This window comes from Equus caballus, chromosome 19 (assembly GCF_041296265.1).
Source record: "Equus caballus isolate H_3958 breed thoroughbred chromosome 19, TB-T2T, whole genome shotgun sequence".
Taxonomy (NCBI): Eukaryota; Metazoa; Chordata; class Mammalia; order Perissodactyla; family Equidae; genus Equus; species Equus caballus.
The window spans coordinates 27,762,233-27,786,593 of NC_091702.1; the positions used below are offsets into that span (position 1 = coordinate 27,762,233).

At 37.6% G+C, this 24,361-nt stretch overlaps 1 long non-coding RNA gene across 1 annotated transcript in view; it reads left to right on the forward strand.

Annotated features, from left to right (window-relative positions):
* The first annotated feature begins 747 nt into the window (after window positions 1-747).
* The window catches only part of LOC138918966 (uncharacterized), a 32,900-nt gene continuing 9,286 nt past the window's right edge, over window positions 748-24,361 (forward strand). Inside the window, exons 1-3 of the long non-coding RNA XR_011428770.1 lie at window positions 748-1,290; window positions 20,949-21,129; window positions 22,081-22,148. This is a non-coding gene — a long non-coding RNA (uncharacterized lncRNA). The remainder of the gene's footprint in view (window positions 1,291-20,948; window positions 21,130-22,080; window positions 22,149-24,361) is intronic.

Sequence of the window (24,361 nt, forward strand, 5' to 3'; positions counted from 1 at the left end):
GGGGGTGGATGTTAGCTCAGGGCCAGTCTTCTTCAGCAAAAAGAGGAAGGAGGAAGATTGGCGGCAGATGTTAGCTCAGGGCTAATCTTCCTCAAAAAAAATTGCAGTGTTTTATATGTTGATCTGGGTAATGGTTACATATATATATATATATATATATATATATAATAAATATAATAAATATATATATAAAATCATCAAACTGTATTCTTAAGATTGCATCTAAATAAAAATAACAGATCTGTTAGCATATTTACTAATTCAACAGTTGTTTTCAGAGTGTGTATGTTGGCCAAGTCCTGTGCCAGACACTGAGGATTAAGCACTGAAGGAAGAGAGGGAGGGAGGGAGAAAGGGAAAGAGGAAAGTAGGGAGGGAGAGAGAGAGAAAGAGATTGAGAAAGAGGATCTCTTTCCACATGGAATATATTTTTAGGAAAGAAAGATAGGCAATACACAAAATATTATAAAACAAATTTGAAATGATAATTGGAATACATGCTATGAAAGGAAATAACACGTATGTAGTATGTTAACAGGAGGGTCTAATTTAGATTGAAAGAGTCAGCAAAGGTCTCACTGAAGAAATGATATTTTAGCTGAGATTTAAAATATAAGCAGGAATTATCTTGATGAGCAGTCTAGGAAAGAATTTTTCAGGCAGAAGGAGTGGCATATTTGCAGGTGTTGAGTGTGAGAAGGTGTGGCGTATCTGTGTACACATAAGAAGGTGGCCACATCTTAAGTCCAGTGAGTAACGAGAAGAATGAACAGAGCTGATGTTGGAGAGGCAGGCAGGGTGTCAGCACATACAAGTGTCTGAAGATTATCATAAAAGAGTTTGAGGACTTTTTCTGAACTATAGCAGACACTATTGAAGAGTTTTAAAGCTGGGAAGCAATATTCTATACTTTACAGTTTAAAAAATTCACTCTGGCCACTGTCTGGAGAGTATTTTGGAAGAGAGACAAGAATGGAGTGGAAAGAGAAATTAAGAAGTTATGCAGTAGGACTGGTCCAGTGGCCTAGTGGTCAAGTTCACGTGATTCACTTTGGTGGCCTGGGGTTTGCGAGTTTGGATCCTGGCATCAACCTATTCACTGCTCATCAAACCATGCTGTGGCGACATCCCACATATAAAATAAAGGAAGATTGGCACAAATGTTACCTCAATGACAATTTTCTCAAGCAAAAAGAGGAAGATTGGAAATAGACCTTACCTCAGGACCAATCTTCCTCACCAAAAAAAAAAAAAAGAAGAAGAAGAAGCTATGCAGTGTTCTAGGCAATGGTGAGTAATGGCTTAGATTAAGGCATTTGACATAGAGATAGAGAGATCTAGATGAATTCAAAATATATTTTGGAGGTATGCTCAACAGCTCTTGGTAACTGAATGCGGGTGGTATGGGAAACATAAGTCATAAGGACTCCCAGGTTTCTAGAGTACACTGGAGGTGGGTGAGGGGTAGAAAGTACAATTTTAGTTTGAGATATGTTAAATTTGAGGCACTCTTAAAAAATCTAAGAAGAGATGCCAAGTAGACAGTTGAATATACATTTTTGGAGCTCAGAAGGGAAATCTGAATTGGAATGTGGATTTTTAAGTCTTTAACCTAGGGAGAGGTATAGAGTGAAAAGAGAAGAGGGCTCATAATCAACACATGAGTAAAAGCAGCTAACTGCTAACGTTTAGAAGGCATTATTTAGCTGATGGACATTGCCCAAGATATATGAATTAAACCAGTTAACTGAAACTCTAAAGTCAGTAATTTGGCAGAGTAGTATCAGAAATCAAAGTCTGAATCTAGGGAGCCTATGCATGCATCTCTGGACTGCAGTTTTCTTGGGAACAGGCAGCCATACCGTTCCCGGTATAATTTCCTTGCACATGGTAAACTCTCAGTAAATGTAATTCAATAATCTAACAAAGAAATCTACCAATAAGTAACATGATGTACTGGGAAAGTGAAAACTGTGAGACATGGTCATTTTCCTGACATTGCTATCAACTAACTTTGGGGAATCATCTAAAATATCCGGGTCTCAGTTTCCACATTTGGAATGTGTTGGGAATAGCACAGATGAACTCTGAGATCCTGTCCAGTTACAAGATTTAACAATGTTCTGTATAAATAGTGCTGCACCATACTTGCTCTCCTCCATAAATCCTTGGGACATGGGTAGAGCAGATGCAAACTAGGATATAGGAGATAGAGTGTCTGAGAGCTGCCTAATCTACTCAGGAAACACAAGACAAGGGACCAGAACCCAGGCACTCTGATACCTAGCTTGGTGATTTCTACTACCACCCTAGGGCCGGTTGTCTTTCAAAGGTCCATTAAATAGCACTCAGGAAATTATTGTCTGGGCAGTCAGGGTCTAGGACCCATGAAATGCAGTTGATCCTTGTTATTCACAGATGCTGCGTGCAAATCCATCTACTCACTAAAATTTATTTGTAACCTCAAAATCAGTGCTTGCGAGACCTTTGAGGTCATTCGCAGATGTGGACAGATGGTGAAAAATTTGAGTCATGTAACATGCATGTTCCCAGCTGACGTAGGACAAGATGACGCTCTGCCTTCTTGTTTCAGCTTAAATTGTATATCTAGTACCACATTTTCCACATCTTTGTGCTTTTTCTTGGTTATTTTGCTGCTTAAAATGGCTCCCAAATGTAGTGCTGAACTGCTATCTAGTAAGAAGCTTCTGCCTTATGGAGAAAATCCGTGTTAAATAGACTTTGCCCAGGCATGAGTTATAGTGCTGTGAACCGTGCATCCAATGTTAATGAATCAACAACATATATTAAATAAGGCATATTGAAACAGAAACATACATCAAACAAGGTTATATATTGATCACTTGACGAAAATACTGTGACCAAAGTCTCTCAGGAATCTAACCCTGTACTTCCCCCAAGAACAATTGTTCAGTATCCACTAATTTTGTGTTTGCGGCACCTTTACAAAACATTACTGCAAATAATGAGAATCGACATTTGTGCATGCCACACACTCTCGTAGCATTTAACAGGTACAGGGAAGTGTTGTCGAATCGTATTAGTTCACAGTTCCACAACCCGCTTGAAGTTAGAGTCATGGCTTGTGGTGCTTTCCTCAAACATGCATTGAGTGTGTACTACACGATATGCTCATGCAAACCCATGGGGACACAGTGGTCACCAATTCAAAGAGTATCCCTTCCTGCAAGGCACTGAGGGTGTGGGGGGTGATACAGACACTTAAATAGGAAACTACAGCAGGCTATGATTCCTGGTAAGTCCTTGTGATGGTGAGATATCAGATGTGGCTACATCAAAAGGACGTTACGTCAGCAGCCTAGGGGTTGGAAAGGAGAAGAGAGGAGGGGATTGGGGAAAAGAAGAAACAGCAACTGTGACATTGCAGGATTTAACACAGATTTACTTATTTCTGAAAAGTGTTTGAAGCTCTTTCTACCTCTAGGCTTCTAAACTACAGAAACTATAGCTGTGAAGGGAGAAATTGACCTGGACTTTCATCAAGAATTAGTCTATGAAAATAACAAAAATTACTTTAGAGAATTATTACCAAAATAAGTGAGATGAGAAATGCAAAAGCACTTTGTGACTTGCAAAGGCTTCACTGCATCAAAATAGTCTTTTTTAAAAACTTTTTTTTTTTTTTTTTTGCTGAGGAAGATTAGCCCTGACCTAACATCTGTGCCAGTCTTCCTCCACTTTATATGTGTGTCACTGTCATACCGTGGCTGATGAATGGTGTAGGTCTGCACATGGGGTCCTAACCCCTGAACTGGGCCATGGAAGGAAAACTTTGCTGAACTTGACCACTATGCCCTGCGACCAGGCCCAAAACAGGATTTATTTTTTAGAACAGTTTTAAATTTACAGAAAAATTGAGAACATAGTACAGAAAATTCCCATGTACTTCACACTCAGCTTCCCCTATATTTAACCTCTTAGATTAGTATGATATATTTGTTACAATTAATAAACCAATATTGATAGATTATTATTAACTGAAGTCCATAGTTTATCCATATTTCCTTAGTCTTTACCTAATGTCCTTTTGCTGTCCCAGGAGCCCATCCAGATGACAATCTTGAGGAGTACTGGTAAGGTATTGTGTAGGATGCCCCCATTGTTGGAATTTGATGTTTTTTTTCTCCTGATAAGATTGAATTTATGGGTTATTAGGACGAAGACAGAATTTTTTTTTACATTTGGGATACAGTTAGACTTTCTTATCAGACTCTGCATTCCTTCCAGAGATCCCCTGACTTCCTAAATGATTTTTTCTTAAATTGCATTCATTAAAGTTCACTGTTTGTGCTGTAAAATTCTACAAGTTTTAACAAATGTATATAATTTCATGTATCCACCATGGCAGTATCATACAGAATAGTTTCACTGCCCTAAGAATGCCCTGTGTTTCTCCTAAGCATCTCTCCTGACTCCCTTGGAACCATGGGAACTACTTAACATTTTATATTGTCTCTATAGTTTTGCCTTTTCCAGAATGTCATATAATTGTGATCATACAATATGTAGCCTTTTCAAACTGGCTCTTTCACTTAGCAGTATGCATTTCAATTTTCTCCACGTTTTTGATGACTCAATAACTCATTTCTTCTTGTCATTGAATAATATTTTGTTGTCTGATGTACCACAGTTTGTTTATCTATTCACTTACTGAAGGACATCTTGGTTGTTTCCAAGTTTTGGCAATTATTAATAAAGCTGCTATAAACATTTTGTGCAGGTTTTCGTGTGGACATAAGTTTTCACTTCATTTGGGCAAGTACCAAGGAGCATAATTGCTGGATCATATGGTAAGACTATGTTTAATTTTGTGAGAAACTGCCAAACCGTCTTCCAAAGGGGCTGTATCATTTTGTGTTTGCTCCAGCAGTAAATGAAAGTTCCTGCTACCCCACATCCTTGTCAACGTTTAGTATCATAGGTTTTTTGGATGTTATCCATTCTATTAGGCAGGTAGTGGTATCTTGTTTTGATTTGCAATTGACTGATGATACAATACTGAGCATCTTTTTATATGCTTATTTGACATACGTATGTTTTCTTTGGTGAGATATCTGTTCAGATCTTCTGCCCATTTCTTAATTGGGTTGTTTGCTTTTTATTGATGAGTTTTAAGTCTTCTTTGTACATTTTGGATTAAAAACCTTTATCAGAAGTGTGGTGTGCAAATACGTTACCCCAGATTGTGCCTGTCTTTTGATTCTCCTAACAGTGATTTTTGTAGAATGGAATTTTTTTTATTTTAATAAAGCCTAATTTATCCATTTTTTCTTTCATGGGTTGTACCTTTAGTGTTGAATCTAAAAAACTCATTGTCAAATCCTAAGTCACATCAATTTTCCCCTTTGTCTTCCTCTAGAAGTTTTATAGTATTGACTTTTATAAATAGGCCTATCATACGTTTTGAGTTAATTTTTGTGAAAGGTGTAAGGGCTGTGTCAAGATTCTTTGTTTTGAGGTTTTTGTTTTTTTGCATATGGACATCCAATTATTCTAGCAGCATTCATTCCCCTTCTCCAGTGAATTCCTTTTCTCCTTTGTCAAAGATCAGTTGATTAAATTTGCGTGGGTCTATTTTCGGGCTTTCTCTTCTCCTCTATGGATCTGCTTATCTACTTCTTTGCTGCTCTGTAGTAAGTCTTGAAGTCCAATAGCGTCTGTCCTCCAACTTGTTCTTCTTCGGTATTGTGCTGTGTATTCCAGATCTTTTGATAAGTTTGCCAATATCCACAAACTAGCTTTCTGGAATTTTGATTGGGATCGCATTGAATCCATAGATCAAGTTGGGAAGAATTGACCTCTTGACAATATTGAGTCTTCCTATTCATGAATACAGAAAATCTCTCCATTTATTTAGATCTTTGGTTTCTTTCATCAGAATTTTATAGTTTTTCACATATAGATTCTGTACATATTTTGTTAGATTTATACCTAAGTAATTCATTATTTGGTGCTATTGTATATAGTATTTTTTATTTCAAATTCCAATTGCTCGCATATAGGAAAGCAAATAAATTTTGTATATTAATCTTATATCCTACCACCTTGCCATAATCACTTATTAGTTGCAAGAGGTTGTCTTTGTTGTCGATTCTTTGAGATTTTCTACATAGATAATCTGTCATCTATGAACTAAGACAATTTTATTTCTTCTTTTCTAATCTGTGTACCTTTTATTTCCTTTTTCTGCCTGTTGTGCTACCTAAACCTTTCGTGTGATGTTGAATAGGAATGATGAGAGGGGACTCAAAATAGTGATTTTTATTATTTGCATCCAGGAGATCCAGAATCACCTACAGATTTAAATTTTGAAAGATCTCTTTTTAAACACAATTATTGTAATACAGGCTTTATAATTTCCATCATTCAACATAACTATGTCTTATTTCTTATATTTCTAATAAAATTTATTTCTGAAATAATTTTTCTTTTCTTCTATGAAAATGTTTACCATCTGTGTGAATTTTTAGGAAAATGCTTTAGTTTCCCCTTTATGTCTATTCTGCTGTGATGAATTTTTCTATGGTAACTATTAATTTCACGCAGCCCTCTTAAAAAAGTTTGTTTTAAAATGACTATGCTCTTGCTAGTAGATGGTGTATGCACAACTAGTATTGGTGCAAAAAGCGATGAAGAAATGAAGGTATTTGTAGGCACCTTCATGTTTTAGGAGGGAACTAAGATACAGATTCCAGGCCCTTCCTTTTCCCATAAAAAGTGGGTTGGCCCCCAATTAAATGGAATATTAAGCTATACAGAACACAGACTTGCAGTCATTTTAAAATCTATGTACTACACTCTTAACCTAGGACTTGGTATCAGTATACTAACTATAAACTATAGTCGAAAACGAAGTTTTTGGACATTCCAACTAAGTTATCTGTAAGAAATGAACATCAATGAAAATCTAACTATATATGAATTGGAAAAGCATTCTGACATGATGGTTCTTTCCTGTTAGTCCGTAGCTTTATGTACAAAAAAGGATACAGCAGTTGCCATGGCAAACTTCTGGCTCTGTCGAACACTAGAACCTGCTATATAAGCCTAGGATTTGACGAAACTATGTAATTTCGAAATGAACAGGCATATTTTACATAGCCATTCACCTTATGCTGGTTTAGATCCTAGCATGTACAGCTATTCCATTTAACACAAAAGAACAGACATTTGAGTTTAAGAAACACTAAATATTCTTGAAATAACAGACTTAATTTTTAATATCATGAATCTAGAATTGTAATATTTTTAGGGCTTATAAATTATTGAGCAAGAAGTTAAAGAAATTATTAGTCTTTTTCCAGAGGCTGATTTGATAAGAAAAGCTGCCATTACATTAATAAAAATATAGTGGTTCTCTGCATTTAGATGGTAGATTATAAAATGTAGTTTCAAATCTCTTTCAGCAACATGAGGCATATTGCATATATATCCACAGCTATCTATCCATTTGGGGTAACTTTTTAAGTTTTTTGATCATTGGAATTCATTTGTATTCATCTCAATATTCAGGAGTATAATAAATGCATGATATTCATGTCGATGACATATACTCCATAAAAGTTTAATTGTCATTCTGCATTAATTAAGCCTGAATTAATGAACTCTTTCAAAGTTTTGCAACAGTTGAATCACCAGTTCCCATCAAGCGTGACTGAAGCAGAATTAGCTCATTCTGAATGCTAAAGCTACCCACCAAAAAAAAAAAAAAAAAAGCGAAGAGAGAGACACAGAACCTCAGTCAATTACAAAATTGAATAAGCTGAGTGCATTGGCAGAAATGCCAAACTCCAGGTAGAATTTAAATCTAAAATCAATATCCTTTGCTTTTAATTCTGTTGTAAGTTGACTAAGATTTTTTTCTTTTACAATTTTCATCATTCTGCAAAAGGTTTTGAAGAGTGTAACGTAAAACTTGCCTATATTACACCATGTTGGGAGAAGTGTCTGCATTCACGGCTGAATTTCTGACCAGTTTAGAGGTGATGGGTGGATGGGGTGGATGGGGTTCAAGACACACTACTCCAAAATATGGCACCTTGGCATATTAAGTATTTTAAGTTGAAGGAATTTGAGAAATGGCAGGTACAGACAGGAAGGGCTTTTTGACCTTCCTCTGAAGGAGGAAGCAGGTCATAAAACCCTCCTGTAAGAGGCGCCCTCCTTATACCTGGAAGAAAGGATTATCCTTATCTCGAAGACCCCAAGAAGAATTTGAACAAACAGCCCTTGCTGTTTCCCCCAGTTTACTACACTTAGCTTATAATCTGTTATTTGTCCTATCACATTTTCCCACAAATTTCATCAAACCTAGCATAAAAACATTAACCACTTCTTCCAGTCTTCATTTCCTGGTGAAGGCTCTCCTGTGGTGTAACATTTATACTAAATATCTTTGTATGCTTTTTCCTTGTTAATTTGTCTTTTGTTATGGGGCCCTCAACTGAGAACTTAGAAGAGTAGAAGTAAAAGATATTTTTCCTCCCCTGCAGCATCCAGGGTGAAGTAGTACTGTAATATGAGTACCGTTTCCTCATTTAATTCCAGCACCCATCCTTACAGGGAAACATGGCCGCCCTTTCCAAAGGCATTGAAAGCGAGATTTAAAGGGGTGCAGTGACTCATTCAAGTTACCAATGGCAGAACCAGGAAGCAGGGTCAAAATTTCTGACTCTAAATTTAATCACCCTCTCCTCACTGGATAGCTAATGCTGCTTTTGAATAACATAGACAGGATTATTGAGAATTGGAGCTGTCTACACAGCCTACTGTCAGCATTAACATGGCTTTACTATTCTACTGTCCTCACCACCAAAATTTTAGTATTCCAGGAAACTCTTGCTCAGGAAAATAAAAGTTGCAAATTAGTTTGCTGAACAAGTGCATTACTTTAATAACTGATTACAACCATATCATTTCCAAGAACTTCAACTCTTCAATTGAAAGTGTCATCAACAGTCTGCATCCCAAGAGTCTGTGAATCCTTGCATCAAAATCCTCCTCTTCCTGTGTCCACCAATTCTAAACTATTAATCACTATCTTTGCCCCGTCGTATACATCCGTGCCTTCCCCATATCTCTATCCCACATTAATCTCTATGTGATCTCAGAATCATACACCAAAATTCAGAATCTCAATAAACATCCCAATGTTATTTCTCCCCCTCTACTAAGATTGTTGAGGTAGTGTTCTCCCTTACTATGGTAAGCAATAAACAACTTTGTCTCATCAGCAGGTTATTTTGGTGATATTTAGGGGTGGTAGCTTTTGACAGATAGGAGAAGTCGGCTTAGATTAAACTAGAAGAAAACGAGTTTCTGTCATACGTACTGACTTTGAGTTGCAGATGCAACTTACAGAGAGAAATGGCTATTTGCCTTTCAATATTATCTCAAGAATCACTCTCTCTGGGAGTGTCCTCTAATTCCCTACTCCAGATCTGAAGCTAATATCTGTAGAACCAGAGAACCCTGTGCACACCTCACCATATCACTTTACAAAGAATCTAGGTACTACACGTAATGTTTATGAAGCATAAAAATAAAATAAATCTTTACTACTCCTACCCAAGTTCTAAACTGGAACAGCACCGTTAATATTGAAGCTCCCTGCATGCTTCTGTCCCATCTCATCCTACTGCCTCTCCCAGCCCCTACTGATAGAACTGTCCTGTGACTAAGAGCTATTTTTAAAGACAAAATTTAAAATAATTTTATCATATGTGTACATCTGCCTATACAATATGTTTTTTAATTCATTTTCAGCCTTTAGAAAATGCAATCACATGTTTTTCTATAACTTCCCTTTACATTGAATGTGAGGTTTCCAAGATTTACCTCCCTTATAGATAGCTACAGTCCTTTCATTTTTACTGTTCTTTCCATAGCACTTTTCACACACTGATCAGAGGAGAAAAAAGTTATAATTAGATTTGAGGTGATTGACCTAGAAAGATAGGAATTCTTCTTAGGGAGACAAAAAATCCTTCCTTTTCTTTAGGTTGACACCATGATTGACCTTTATTGATGGTGCGAGGAGAGCACCCTGTGCAAGACTGAGTAAGGGAAGGCTGAGAGAAAGGAGCTAGATTGCCCTGCTTGTATTGTGACGGGGGGCGGGAGGGGTTGTGGACTGACCACTGGAGAAGGATGGCACCGTGGGAGAGAGGAAGCCCCCAGAATTCAGTTAGCCAGCTGAGACCTACGGAGAAAGATACCAATGAGAAAATGCTTGCAAAGTAGCTCGTTGTTTCCCCTTCTAGCTCTGTAGTTACCCTCCATCGTACCTGACTCTTGGGTAAAAGTCTACTACTGGCAAAAGCCTATGTTTGCAGGGCTTCAGGATATGAAACAGGAGAGGCAGTAATGATCCCTAGGACAAAGCTGTGTGGTGACAGGGCAGCAGCTTCAAGAGGAAACACGGTGTCATTAACACTAGGCAAGAATTTGGAATAAGTGCTATTCAGGTATAAGAAAGGGCCCAAGAACTGCTCAAAAATGAGGTGTGAGGGGGGTGGCCAAACATCCTACAGTCTGTGGCAGGGGAGCTGAAGCCATATAACCCAGAGATTAAAGGAAAGTGTGAGTGAGACCCCAAGTGCTGGGGGATCAGGGACTGACAATTACACAACGAATTGAAGTCACTGAGTTTTTTATCTTCCCCAAAGGAATTCCAAGGACTAGTTTATGCTTTCTCTCTCCTTACATCTCTGTATTTATATATCAGGAATAAATGAATGAATGAATAAGACAAATGAATAAATAACCTTTGGAATAGAAATAAGGACTCCAGAAAGATCAAAGCCTAAGATACAGATATTGAGGTCAGCTACCTAGAATTTAAAATGAGTTGCAGATAAAAGAGAAAAGGTCATACAGAGAGAAAAGGAAGGAGCTCTTCAGGTTGCAGAATAGTCCTATGAGGCTAGGAAGTGAAAGACCAGTGCTCTGCAGTCTGTGTACGAATCCACCAGTTCTGCTGATTTCACCATCAGGCTGACACTTGCCCTAACCTCTGACTCATGGAAACTATTTGCATCAAGAGTCATTCTCCACTGAACGGGGTTTTTTCGGTTGCCATGGTAAGACACGGAAGAAATATCTGAATCCAAGCAGAGCTGTTAGCCATCCATTATAATCTTGGTGCCTCTATTGAGTCTTCCTGTGACTGAACTTGTAGGTTACCAGCCCCAAATAGAGTGTGAGTTTCCTTGAAGAGTTTTGATTTTGTTTCTGTTCTTAAACCTTGTCGTCTCTAGGACTTCCTTCTTGATTTGCTTTGATTCCTGAAGGAGGATTGATGACACAATCTTCTTGATCATTCTACCTGGCCAGTGTCCAATTCCAAATGGAATATTCAAAATTGAAAACACATTAGAGAAATAATTACACATTACAGAGAATAAAATATCTGCTCTCTTGATCTCTGAAAAAACAAATATTTATCTCCTAAAAGACAAAACAATTAGAATGTTCTCTAGAATATAATAAGCCCAAACCTTGCATTCAGATCTGGCACAGAAGAAATCTAGGGTCTTGCTCCCTAAGCGTGGTCTGTGGGCTGGGCCAGCGGCACTGGTATTACCTGGGAGCTTTTAAAATTACACACTCACATATCCCACCCCAGACTACTGAATCAGAATCTTCATCTTTATAAAATTCCAAGGTGCCTAGTGTGCACACAATTTTTCAGGAGCCTTATTCTAGACTACTAAAGAGAAACCTCAGGGCGTGCCTTGGGGACAGTGAAGACTACTGGAAGACCAAAAGCAGGGGTGTATCTTCTGACCCTCTCCTACCTCCTCGCCACCAGAGTGGTTTATCTTTGGTCTGATCTTTTTAAGTGTTGAGGTCCCAAGTTAAACTTTAAAAATGTGATCTCTTGCTTAGAGAAAGTTTGAAAACCATCACTCAGCGTCACAAACATAACTATGTTGAGTCCAAAAGTACCCTAGAGTATTTCCCAACCTGTGGGCTGGTGGTGCTGATGGATGGATCGATCCATATATACACGCCTGTTTTGTCTGGAGCCTTAATTCTCAATATTTTACAGCATTTTAAAGATATATGTAGGTGACATTAAAATTAATGAAACATAGATTCATTTAAAAGTGGAAATTTCAAAAGGAAGAAAAGGAGGATCTAATAAAAGCTTGATAATGGCCAGCAAACGGAGGGACAGAGAAGGAAGAATACTAACTCGAATCTAAATCATAGAAACTGCAGGAAGAAAGCTTTTCCAGTTGCAGATAGTCAGCAGCAATAAACATTCAGAGAAAAGAAGCAGAAAAAATGTATTCTAGGAGATGTTGCAACATGACTTCCCCACACTTCTTTAGCCGTTGGTTTATTTGTCCGCCACAGGAAGCAGTTTGGTGGGTCCTGTCATTTTATAGCCATAATAATGTTCTGAGCCAAACCAGCTGCCTCAGCCTGTTGCTGTGACCTCAAACACAGCAGATGAGGACTGAGAAAAGAACATTAGATTTGGCAATTAGGTGGCTCTTGGTAACAGTGGAGAGAGCAGCTTTAATTGAGTAATAAGGATGAACACCGACCTGCTCGGGGGTGAGAAAAGGAAGCTAGCAGGATGGGGCATTTAGATACTCTTCACTCTAAAGAAGAGTTTGCTAAGAGAGAGAGAAAAAGAGTAATTTGAAGACACATCAGGTTTAGGGATGATTTTTTTTAAGGTGGTGGAAAGCTAAGCAAATGTGTAAACTGAGGAAAACAAAAACAATGGACAGAGATTGAAGAGGCAAAAAATAAGGGAGTATGCGAAGGAGCTTCAATGACATACGTGGAAAGAGTGGGACCATTTCTGCTCTATTCTATTTATGCCAACAACTTTATTACAATTTCTTTTTAACATATAGTGAAGTTGAAAGAATATTTTCAGTGACTATATATCCACCACTGTGTTCTACCATTAACATTTTACTCTGTTTTATTACGTTTCTCCACTTATCTACCATTTAATCCTTCCATTTATTTTTGATGCATTTCAAAGTAAATTGCTTTCCACTAAAAACGGTATCGTGAATATTATTCAAGTTCAATATTTGCTTACAATATTTTTTGTTTTGAGGTAAAATTTATATGCAATAGGATGCAAAATCTCATGTGTAGATTTGCTGAATATTGAAAAATACATATGTACATAACCAAATCTCTATCAAGATATAGACCCTTCCCATCACTCCAGGCGTTCTTCCATGTCTATTCTCAGCTGATCTTCACCATCACACCCCTAGAGACAACCACTGTTGTGATGTTCTGATGTTTTCCATGCAGATTATGTTTTCCTATTCTAGGCCTTCATACCAATGGGATGGTACAGTATTGACTGATTTGCAGAAGCCTTCTTTGACTCAGCATAATGTTTTTGAGGGTCATATTGCTGGTTGGATCAATAGCATATTCCTCCTTATTGCTGAGCAGTGTTCCATTGCTTAGCCATTCTCCCAGGGGCAGACACTAGTGTGACTAAAGCTGCTATTAACATTTTTGTACAAGTCTTTTGGGGACATATATTTCCATGTATCTTGGGTAACTATTTGAGAGCACAACTGCTGGATTTTTAAGGTAGTCATATGTTCAAAGAAACTGCCTACCCTTCCCCAAAGTAATTGTACTGTTTTACACTCTCACCAATTAGGTATGTGAGTTCCAGTTTCTCCAAATCCTCTCTAATATGTGACATTTTTGGTCTTACTACTCTGCTGTGTGTATAGTAGCATCCACTTGTGCTGATAATTTGGGGATTTTGTTTATTTTATTTTTTTGGTATCAAAAGGTAGTCTCCCATAACACTCATATAAAAGTTAATATTATAGGGGCTGGCCTTGTTGCCGAGTGGTTAAGTTTGCGCACTCCGCTCCAGGCGGCCCAGTGTTTCGTTGGTTCGAATCCTGGGCGCGGACATGGCACTGCTCATCAAACCATGCTGAGGCAGTGTCCCACATGCCACAAGAAAAAGGAAAAAAATAAAATCTTTAGGAAAAAAAAGTTGATATTATAGCACGTTTAACAGAAGACTGCAATTGCTAGTTCATAAATTTGCCTCCTCACCTAGAATAAACTGCTCATAGACAGGGCCATGTTGTACTAGTCTTTATTTTTGCACTAGCACTTAGCCCAGTGACTGTGTTCAATAAATGCTTGTTTAATTTAATTGAATCAAACGTGTTCCTGCTGGCATTATCTATCAGTGGAGAAGTCAGCATGGAAGCTTCTCCCTCCCTTTCTCTTCGTTTTTCAGGGGATCAGTTGGCCAGTGGCAGTATGAGTACAGAGAAGAATGACAGTCACAGTAGGGAAAAACAGCATGATATGTTCCCACTGAAGACAGATACGGGCTGGCAGTCTACTCTGCCTAATATTTAGATGCATATTTCAGAGCAAAAACTTGCATATGAGATGAAAGTTTCAAGTTGTTTTTATCAATTATATTTCAGCCATCTGGACTTTTGCTAATAGATACTACAGACAACTACAATGTGGACAATAATCAGAAAATAAAACACAACTTCCAGGGAATAACAAAGGATATTTTATTTCCTTAAAAACAGCATGAAGCTGAATGCTAAAGGCTGTTTTATTTGTATGCAGTAATTCTCAAGAAACGTAATGAAACTCTTGAAGCATATTATTGCTCTAGTGACATACCAAACACACACACATGAAAAAACAACACAGCTTTGGCTCAGAAGCATCCTAAAAACGTCATACACCATACTTCTGATTCATTCATACAAGACTGAAGCATTTTTTGTCAATTCACTTCCAAAAGCACTTGGATTAATAGCACACTTTACAAAAAGGTGCAAATAAAGAATGATTTGTAAAATTATAATAGATCAAGAAATTATTTTGCTATAACAGTGAAATGCATGGTATATCAGAAACATTTTGAAGGAAAAAGGCTATTATTGTCATCATGCCTAAACACTTCTAGTCCACTTTATACTAGAACAGTCTTTTTCAAGCACTTAACTAGATGTTGGTATATAGCCACGTACCAAGATCTTACGCATGCCATTCAGAATATGATGTCTGAGACAGAAAGCAACTTTGCCTATCGAAGTGTATTTGATGTTTCTTCTCAATGCTCTGCTAAGATCTGAAAGATAGAACTCTAATCAGGAGAAGGAAAAAGTGGATAATAAAAAAATGTTGAATGCCTACTTTAGCAGGGTCTGTTAGTTGTTCACAAAAAGTTTTTTTATCCTAGAAAGGCCTCTCTGAGACTTTGATAAGACAAGGCCTATATTTTGTAGCCCTCTTTGTATCCAAGAATAACCATATATTGTTTCTCAACAGAGGAATGTGAACAAAAGTGATGTGTGCTACCTCTAGGCCAAGACTTTTAAAAAGAAGATGTCTTCTCCATTGTTTTCCTTTCCCTGGGCCTGAATGTAGGGGATTCCAAGCCCTAGGATGGGAAAGCTACAAGGTGGAGGAAGCAAAGTCCCTGAATCACACATGGAGGAAGGCAGCTTCCTTACCAGGAATAGTTGCATTGAACTGTTACATGAGCGAGAACTTTTCTTTAATTAAGCAACTGAAGTTGTACCAATGAGAAAATTGAGACCCGGTGACCCCAGTGACTCCAAAAACTTGACCAAGTTCACACAGCTGGGAAAAAAAGAAGGCTAGGATTTTAACCCCGAGTTTGCCTGGCTCCAAAATCTAGACTCTACACAACCACCCCATATATCCCTGTAAGTCACAACATAAACTTTTCAGAAGTGTAAGGAGCTTTAGGCATAAATTAAGTCCAAACTTGCTAATTTTATAAAAGAAAACTGTGTTAAGTGATTTAGCTAAGGTCACATAGGTCTTTAAGAAACAAATTTGGGAAAGTAGATCTAATATTCCTTTCACTATACCCTATTCTAGAACTGAGCAATATTTATTAAAAGAATGTTCAACTCATAAGATGAGCAATTAATGCAAGGAAGAAATCCTCATTATGTTTAGAATTTACTCCTCACTTTACTAGAAAAATGCTGCCATTCTTTACTCATCTAGACAGGAGGACTTGGTCACGTCACTTTCTCTGTTTGTTCATCTTGTGTGTCTCCTGTTTTGAATATTTGCAAGCCTTCTATTCATTTGAATCAGTTATTTTTTGCCATTATGTCTTCATAATGTCATGCATCAAATACTGTAGAGTAAAGCAAAGCTCTTCGACATAGAATCATAAATTGTAGGCGCTAGGAAAAAATTTAGAATTCTCATATTATAGACTTATAAATAAGGACACTGAGGCTTAGGGAGGTGAAATAGTTTTCTCAAACGCATATAGTTAATTATTAACAAAGCGGAAACTATATCATGAATAGTACCTGCCCTTTTTTCCACTATCCATTCTCAAGTGAAAAATAGGACACTAATTTCAGAACATTTTTGATAACATAAATATACTAAAGTCCAAATCAAGAAATCACAGAAATGAGTAAAAATCATAGGGTAGTGCTTGTCAGTTTGGATATTCTTCACAAGGAAGAAGTCTGGTAATCAAAGAAAGTGTGAGAAAAAAATATGTAAAATTGTCATTAATACTCACTAATGAATGTTTAGTATGAAACTAATTCCATGACTAACCTTCCAAATAACCATCTCTTTTACATTCATGATTCTACTGTGGTTCTAGTCTTTTTGGAACTGCTAAAAGAAGGCTTTGTTCTAGCTATAAGAAAATGTAAGCCTCATTATTTTTCTTTTTCCTATCACAGTTCCCATGAAGTACCATCAATAAACACTGTGTCAGAAAGAACGAAACCACCCACAAGACTCTTGCTCATTGAGCAATTACCAAAAAGTGGCAGAATCTATGTACAACATTTGCTTCCAATTTCAATTTAAGGAACCAGAACGTGAAGTCATAAATCATTAGTCTCTGTAACGATCTTGCTGGATGAGCACCAGCATGACAAGTCCTGGAGTGCTCAATTAGCCCAAATCTTTGCCTGTTCGAGATTCACATCAGTTACCCAACAGTGGGTGTTTGATGGGGAAAGTCTTTCAAGGGGCTTCTGAAAGCTCCATTGCTAAAGTGCCAACTGTAGAATAAAAGCGCGTATGGGTCTTCTGACTGAAAATGAGCAGTTATTTTCATACTGTTATTGAAAACCTGACAGATCCAACGAAACAGAGGCCACCATGAGAGTTCTATAATTGAGAATGGAAAATTAGAGTAGGAGAGATGAGAAAGATTTCAAGACACAAGGGAGAGTAAACTATAAAATTGACTCTCACAATTAGGGATATCTTTCTTTTTAGCTCACTGAATTTCGTGGACCTAAAAGCATGTGTTGAAAGCCACTGTTTCGTTGTGCTTTGTTTAGGAAACCAGAGAAATGAGGTACAAAAAGGCATAAGAGTGGGTATAATTAAGACTATGAAAAGGGTCCAGTTAAAAACTGAGGAGAATCCCTAACAAAACCAAGCTCTAACTTTATAAAGCCATAATTTGATAATTCAATGAAGGACAACATATCCAAAACACCAGGATCAAATGATTTGTTTATTATCCTTGCTGCAAAAGGTGAGAATCCATTATCTAATTTTACTTTTCTTTGTACTGTATTTACGAAGAAGAAAGTAAGTTTTTGGGATAGCCAAAGCCAAAAACTTTCAACTTGGATCTCAGAGAGCACTTAGCTGCACCACCTTCTCAACAGAGCAGAGATTTAGGGTAGAAGTGGGGCAGCTACAGAAGGTTCAGTAGTTACTGGTCTGGAAGACTCAATCAGGAAAACTTGCCTTATCGTATTCTCTCATATTTACTTACGCAAATTCAGTTGCTTTCCTATTGTAGGCCCTTCTTTTACTCTACTAGTCTACGTCTCTACCGTGCACCACTCTTCATATCTCCTTAACACAGCCGTTTACCCATGTAGCGATACAGCCTAAAGGTCCCAGTCTCTGCTTTCATAGGCATTTCTCCTCTAATATTCAAATTGTAAGTTATTTTTATCTAACTTGTATATGGTAGCTGTTTTTTTCAGGGAGGGGGCAGATTTTAAGCTGTATAGGGGAGATATCTGAAGCTTCAAGACCATTAGAGCATTCACAAGTTTGAGCGCATTGCCAGCGACTATAAAAGGAGCAGATGTAAGGGTTTCCAAAACTTTGGAAACAATGTCTTCTTGCTTATAAACTCAGCAATGAAAAGTGGTCTACCCAGATGTTTGGCTCCCAATGGCCATTTTTCAAATGTTTGAATTCCGTTTAAGTCATTGTTGGCTAACTACATACCACGGAACAGGCTTAACTAATCACCCAGATTCGGACAGTGAGTAGGAGTAACAAAGGAGTAGCATCTGCGAGTTATCAGTAAGCTCTTGCCTCCATTAATTAGACATCTAGTCTCTTCTAATAAAGACCGAAAAAAATTATCTCTGATCTCTTCAGCTGTGTTACATGCCACACCCATTGGAAGAAAAAATGAAAACAACATGATAGAAAATATATCCAATATTTCGATGTGATCATGAAAGGATGTAATGGGAGCTGGACGTTTTACAAGTATAGTTGTCCTTATGGGATGTGATTCTAGGGGTGTGAGAATAGGAAGTGACTGCCATCAGCTTGTTAAATGCTTCGGTTAATGCAATGGGATGCTTACTTTTATCAGAGCATCACGGATTGTTTTGATGCAACATGACGCTGGAACACAGATGTCAGGCAAATTATGCCTTTAGATCTGGCCAAGGCCTTTCTACGTTCCATGGAAATGTGGGCTGCTTTTCCATTTCAAATTGGCTGGGGCAAAGCAGAGAGGATTCTGAAGGAGGCATCTTTGCAAGGAGAGTGTCTCTCACGATTTAATTTCCATAGCAATTTAAGGAAATGATGTGGGGGCGGGGACAGGCAGCTAGTTGGTAGAATAATTGCTCAGATTTGACAGGGTGTGAGGAAGCTGAAAGCGCACAGTTTCGTATGCATAATATTAACCTCCACACATTTCCAAAATGGCCTCTTTATTCAGCAAAAATATTCTCAACATCTATGAATAGCTATTCTGAAACTGAGTGGCATCATGACAGGTCAGAAAATGCCACAGGGCATAACAATATATATTTTTCAAACCCAATCCAAAGCTCCTTGTAACATCAAGTAAGGTGGTTTTAAAATATATACTGACATCTCTCAAGGATTATAAATTTGTGGTTACTTCTGCCTTCTATTTTATTAAAAATTCAAGGTAACAATAGTCAAAATAAAATCAGACTATAGCTATACACTGAGATGAATTTTTTTACGCTGAAACATGGAATTCGAACCTTTAAAAAATGGTAAGAATATGGCCGTTTAGTTGTTCAGAATTCTGTAAGATGGTTTTATGCGTTACACAGAAAAGATAAAGTAGAAAATATTTCAAATAATAACCATGAGGCTGGGTAAAGAAGTGACACAGCAGTGTCTTTGAAATCAGGTACATAGGGGTATTGAGCCCTGTTCTGCCTCTCATCAACGATGAGGACTGGGTGAATCACTTAACCTCTTGGGATTTCATTTCCTCATCTGTAACAGAAGCAATAATACCACCTTATAGGATTACCATGAAACTCAGTATCCACAAATGTGAAGCTTCTCTCACAGGACTAGATTATAGAATGCACATGATAAATGCTCTTTATTATTTATTATCTTCCATAAAGAACCAGATACTTTTCTTTATTCTGCCTACTTTGTACAGCTTAATGAAAACATTACAATTTATCCAGTGGGTCAAATTGTGATTTTTATTTTTTCTATCATTAAAAAAATTCAGTCAACTTTAGGTGAAACAATGTTGACCAAATTACAGTTCTTGGTAATACAACATATTTGCTGACTTGCTAGCTCTTTCTGTCCTATAAACACAACCTGAGTTCTTCTGAAAACAATAGCTTGAAACTTAAATTCAAAATTAGGGAAAAAAGGTATTACACACATTATTAAATGTATATTGATTGAATGAACTAAAAGACTTTCAAAAAGCAGATCCCAGGAAGCAGACTTTAAAGAAAATAAAATTTGAGGTGAAATGACTTTTATTTTTTAGGAAAGAAAATAACGTTCAACTTCAATCACTCCACTCCTCTGGTTTAAATGACTGTAGGGGTCTCCATAGCATGTTGGAAAATATCCAAATTCTTACTTGGACATTCAAGTCTGCCCATAGCTATGTCCCAATGGGCTTTCAACCTCTGTTCTCCACATGTCTTTCATATACGGCAATGTCACTCAAAATGAGCTTTTCACTTTGTACACACCTTAATTTAAGATCTCTGGTTGTGACTATTGTGTTTAATTTTTTCCATAACCTCCTTTCCCATTATATGCCATATTCCCATGTCTGAATCATATACATTTCTAAAGTATCAGTACAAATATCACCTTTCCCACAAATCCATCCAAAATTCACATCATTTCTCTGAACTCTCATAGAAATTCCCCATATCTCTCTTTTGATGGATTACGTTTTGAGATTATATCTCTTTTCCTTGTGTTTTTATTTACTTATGTATCTTTCCACTACATTCTGCCTTTCTACGAAATTAGCCCTTCAGAACAAGAGCCATGTGACACATCTTGATGTGAAGAAGCAGCAAGATAAAGTTGAAAGTTACAGATCTTACAAAAAAGCCCTCCTGGCTTGGAACCTTGTCATTTCATTGACCACTGTGTGACCTTGAACAAATTACATTTCTCTTAGCTTCAACTTCTTGCATAAAAAGATGAGCAATAAAAAGTGAATGAATAAATGTATTCTCTCTTGATATAAAAGTGGCGATGGTAAAAAAAAGAAATGACAATCTTGCAACAAGGTCTGAAATTGTAATTTTCTAAGCAGTAAAACCATCAAACAGCTATGTCTTATTTCCTGACAGTTTACTAAATTTCCTTTTCAGAAAATCGAAGAGAAAAGTTGAAAATAACTTGCAAGAATACAAGAAGGTTTGGACTGGCAGACAGGAAGTCTTAGCTACCATGGTCTTGGCTCTACTACTTGGTGGCTGTGTGGCCTCAGGCAAATCCTTCACCAATCAGGACCTCATCTTCCATCTCCCCAAATGAAGTGGGGGATGAGAGGTATTAAGTTCTCACAGTTTTTCTTCCCTTCACCCCCCAACCCAGTAGAACTAACAACAGCATAGTTCAAACTATAGGCAAGGAATGAGAAGCAAGCAGAAGGGCCCAACTCCCATTTCAAGGTCAGAAGATTTCAGTGTAGACCATTCCATGGAAGAGCATCAAAGCTTAGATGTCACTTCCATGGCAAAGCCTTCCTTAAAGCCACCATCAGACCCATGGGAATTTCCTCTAAGAGGCAACTCTTTTTAGTACCTCTCTGTCCACTTATCACCTTGTATTCTCGTTATCGATCATTGCCTGTCTCCTCTCAAGGACGATGGACTCCCTGAGGGTGTGGATCATAGTTATTTTCATTACCACATAGAGCTCCCGGCTCAATAAATGTTTCATTAAAAACGAGTAATGAATAAACATTACAAATGAGTGAACGAATGAATGAACATGACAAATGAATGAATGAACATTACAAATGAATGAACAAGTAAGTCAATAAATAAAAAATTAGGGGGGCCGACCGGGTGGTGCAGCGGTTAAGTTTGTACGTTCTGCTTCTCAGTGACCCAGAGTTCACGGGTTCAGATCCCGGGTGCAGACGTGGCACCGCTTGGCACGCACGCCATACTGTGGTAGGCGTCCCACATATAAAGTAGAAGAAGATGGGCATGGATGTTAGCTCAGGGCCAGGCTTCCTCAGCTAAAAGAGGAGGACTGGCGGTAGTTAGCTCAGGGCTAATCTTCCTCAAAATTAATTAATTAATTAATTAATTAAAAATTAGAAGAAATAAAGTTATTGGAGCCGAAAGAAATCAGAATTTAAAATACACATAATTCCAACAACATTTACCTAGTTGTTTCATTCTTCAGTATGTACCCTGTGGTTCTGTTTGAATGGTGGAAATTGCTATGCTCAAACTAGTTTAGTTTTCCATTTTCTTGTTTTGTTGTTAGAGACGGTGAGATAAAGGAGGAAGTAGGCATCAGCTTCTGCTGCATTGTCTCTTTGCTCTTTCCAAGTGGTGAGTATCTAACTTAAGATTAATTTTGCTATCTTGCTTTCTGATAATTTAATCCTTGGGTTTTTGCAATAATGAACATTGATCTTTCCATTTAAGAAAGCGTTTTGCATATCACACCATTGAAAAGCCTTGTTAATGCCTTCCCATCAGCATAAATTACAAAATATTTTTCAACAGAAGGAATTGTTTCACTATATTGGATAGGACGGTGACAGCTGCTCAAGTACACGTGGGTCAATATCAAATACCAAAATAAATTCACGTTTAACATACCAAATTCTGCATAGTTAGCTAAATTCTGGTAACTAGATAATGCTTGACAAAGATCAGTAACTTAGTACATGGTGTCTGTTAAAAGTGTCATCTCCAAGATGTCACTCATTTTAATGAACCAATGAGGACTTTATCAACTAACGTGTTAAAAGAAGTTACGAGGTAATTAGCTTCTGGCACCAAAGATTAAATATAAGCAAAATTTTACCTGTTTACCTGTTTAGAATGATTTAGATGGGAAAACTATTCTTAATGAGGGCACTTCGAGGACTTAACTGTTAAAATTAAACTTTCTAAAAACAATTGGTTGTGCCACTTTAAAAATGTATAATTGTCCCCATGCTTACTACGTGCCAGGCACTATTCTAATCATCTTACACGTATTAACTCATTTAATTCTTACAACTACCTATGGAACAGTTATTATCATTCCCCTTCTAAAGATGAGGAAACTGACATATCAAGAGAATAGTTTCTTGCATGAAGTCACATGACTAAGAAATTGTGGAAGAAAAAGTGCTTGGATATTTCAGTTTAGTTTTAAACAGTAGCAGATGAGGTAGGGAAGAGCATCCATGACTGTCCCTGGGAAATGGACATTAACAGGGCTTCTGAAAGCATAGGTGCTATCACGTCTCCCTGGCCTTGGCATTCAGTTGGTTCAGCACCTAAGTGTCTCTGTGTCACACTCCACAACAGGAGGACAATATTATAGTCAAAGATGTAGACTTCATTTTTTTTGGAGGAAGATTGGCTCTAAGCTAACATCTGTTGCCAATCTTCCTCTTTTTTTTTTCTTTTCCCAGAGCCCCAGCACATAGTTGTATATCCTAGTTGTGAGTCCTTCTACGTGGTATGCTGCCGCCACAGCTTGTTTTGATGAGCAGTGTGTAGGTCCGCGCCCAGGATCCTAACCGGCGAACCCTGGCCCCAAAGTGGAGCATGCAAACTTAACCACTATGCTACCAGGCCACCCCAAAGACGCAGCCTATTATTAAGAGATCATAATGACAGTAATCAGTTGCGTTGCTCCCGTGTTCCCATCTGACAAGGCAGATGCCTCTATCCAACCCACAAGTGGTGCATGAGGCCAGAGCATGGGGCTATAGGCGAAGATGACTCCTGACCCAGACTACACGCAGTAACAAGAGCCCCCGCTAGTGGTGGGGTGAGTACTCAGTGCAGATCCCATGCCTAGCATTTTCCTCAAAAGGGTTTAATTAATTTACCTAAGAACCCACAGCTAGTTTTAAGAGGCATTTAAATGCAAGTCTACGGACTCTAATACCTATGGGAACCAAGGCTTCCTTATGTCTTTCTCCAAAAAAAATCTTCCACCTTTGATATATACCAAGATACAGTCATCCTCGTGAATTAAAATAGCATAATTAGTGCAACGCTGGCATATTTAGTAAGTTACATAATAATTGTGCAGCTGTATTTGGGTCTGAAAAAAATAATGAAAACATTTCCTATGCTGGCACTAAATACTTCATTTGTTCCATTTCACTATGGTAGTGCTTTCAAAGTCCTCTTGAAATTTGGGGCACTCGCTTGAAACTGATTTGATTATGGGATATATGGTTAATTGGTTTTTGCATTTGAATTAATTGCATAAACGTTCAAAGAATTTTTAAAAAGGATTATGTTTGGTTAAAATTGATGCCATGGGAGACATCACAATTTTTAATATAAACACTATTATTGTATTTCTAAGGAGATTTTCCTCCCTTCAGAACTTTTGAATATGCAAGCTTGTGACAAATTCTGCTTCTTACTGTGGCTCTCAGCCAGGTAAAACTGCATCACGTGTTCTGAGGCAAATGTCTCTTTGTAGATTCAATGATTGCAATCATCAGTAGTTTGCTGAAAACTGGAATGAAATAGCTATGAAATAACAGATGCTTGTTTTATCTTTCCTCAAGCAGACAGCATTGTAG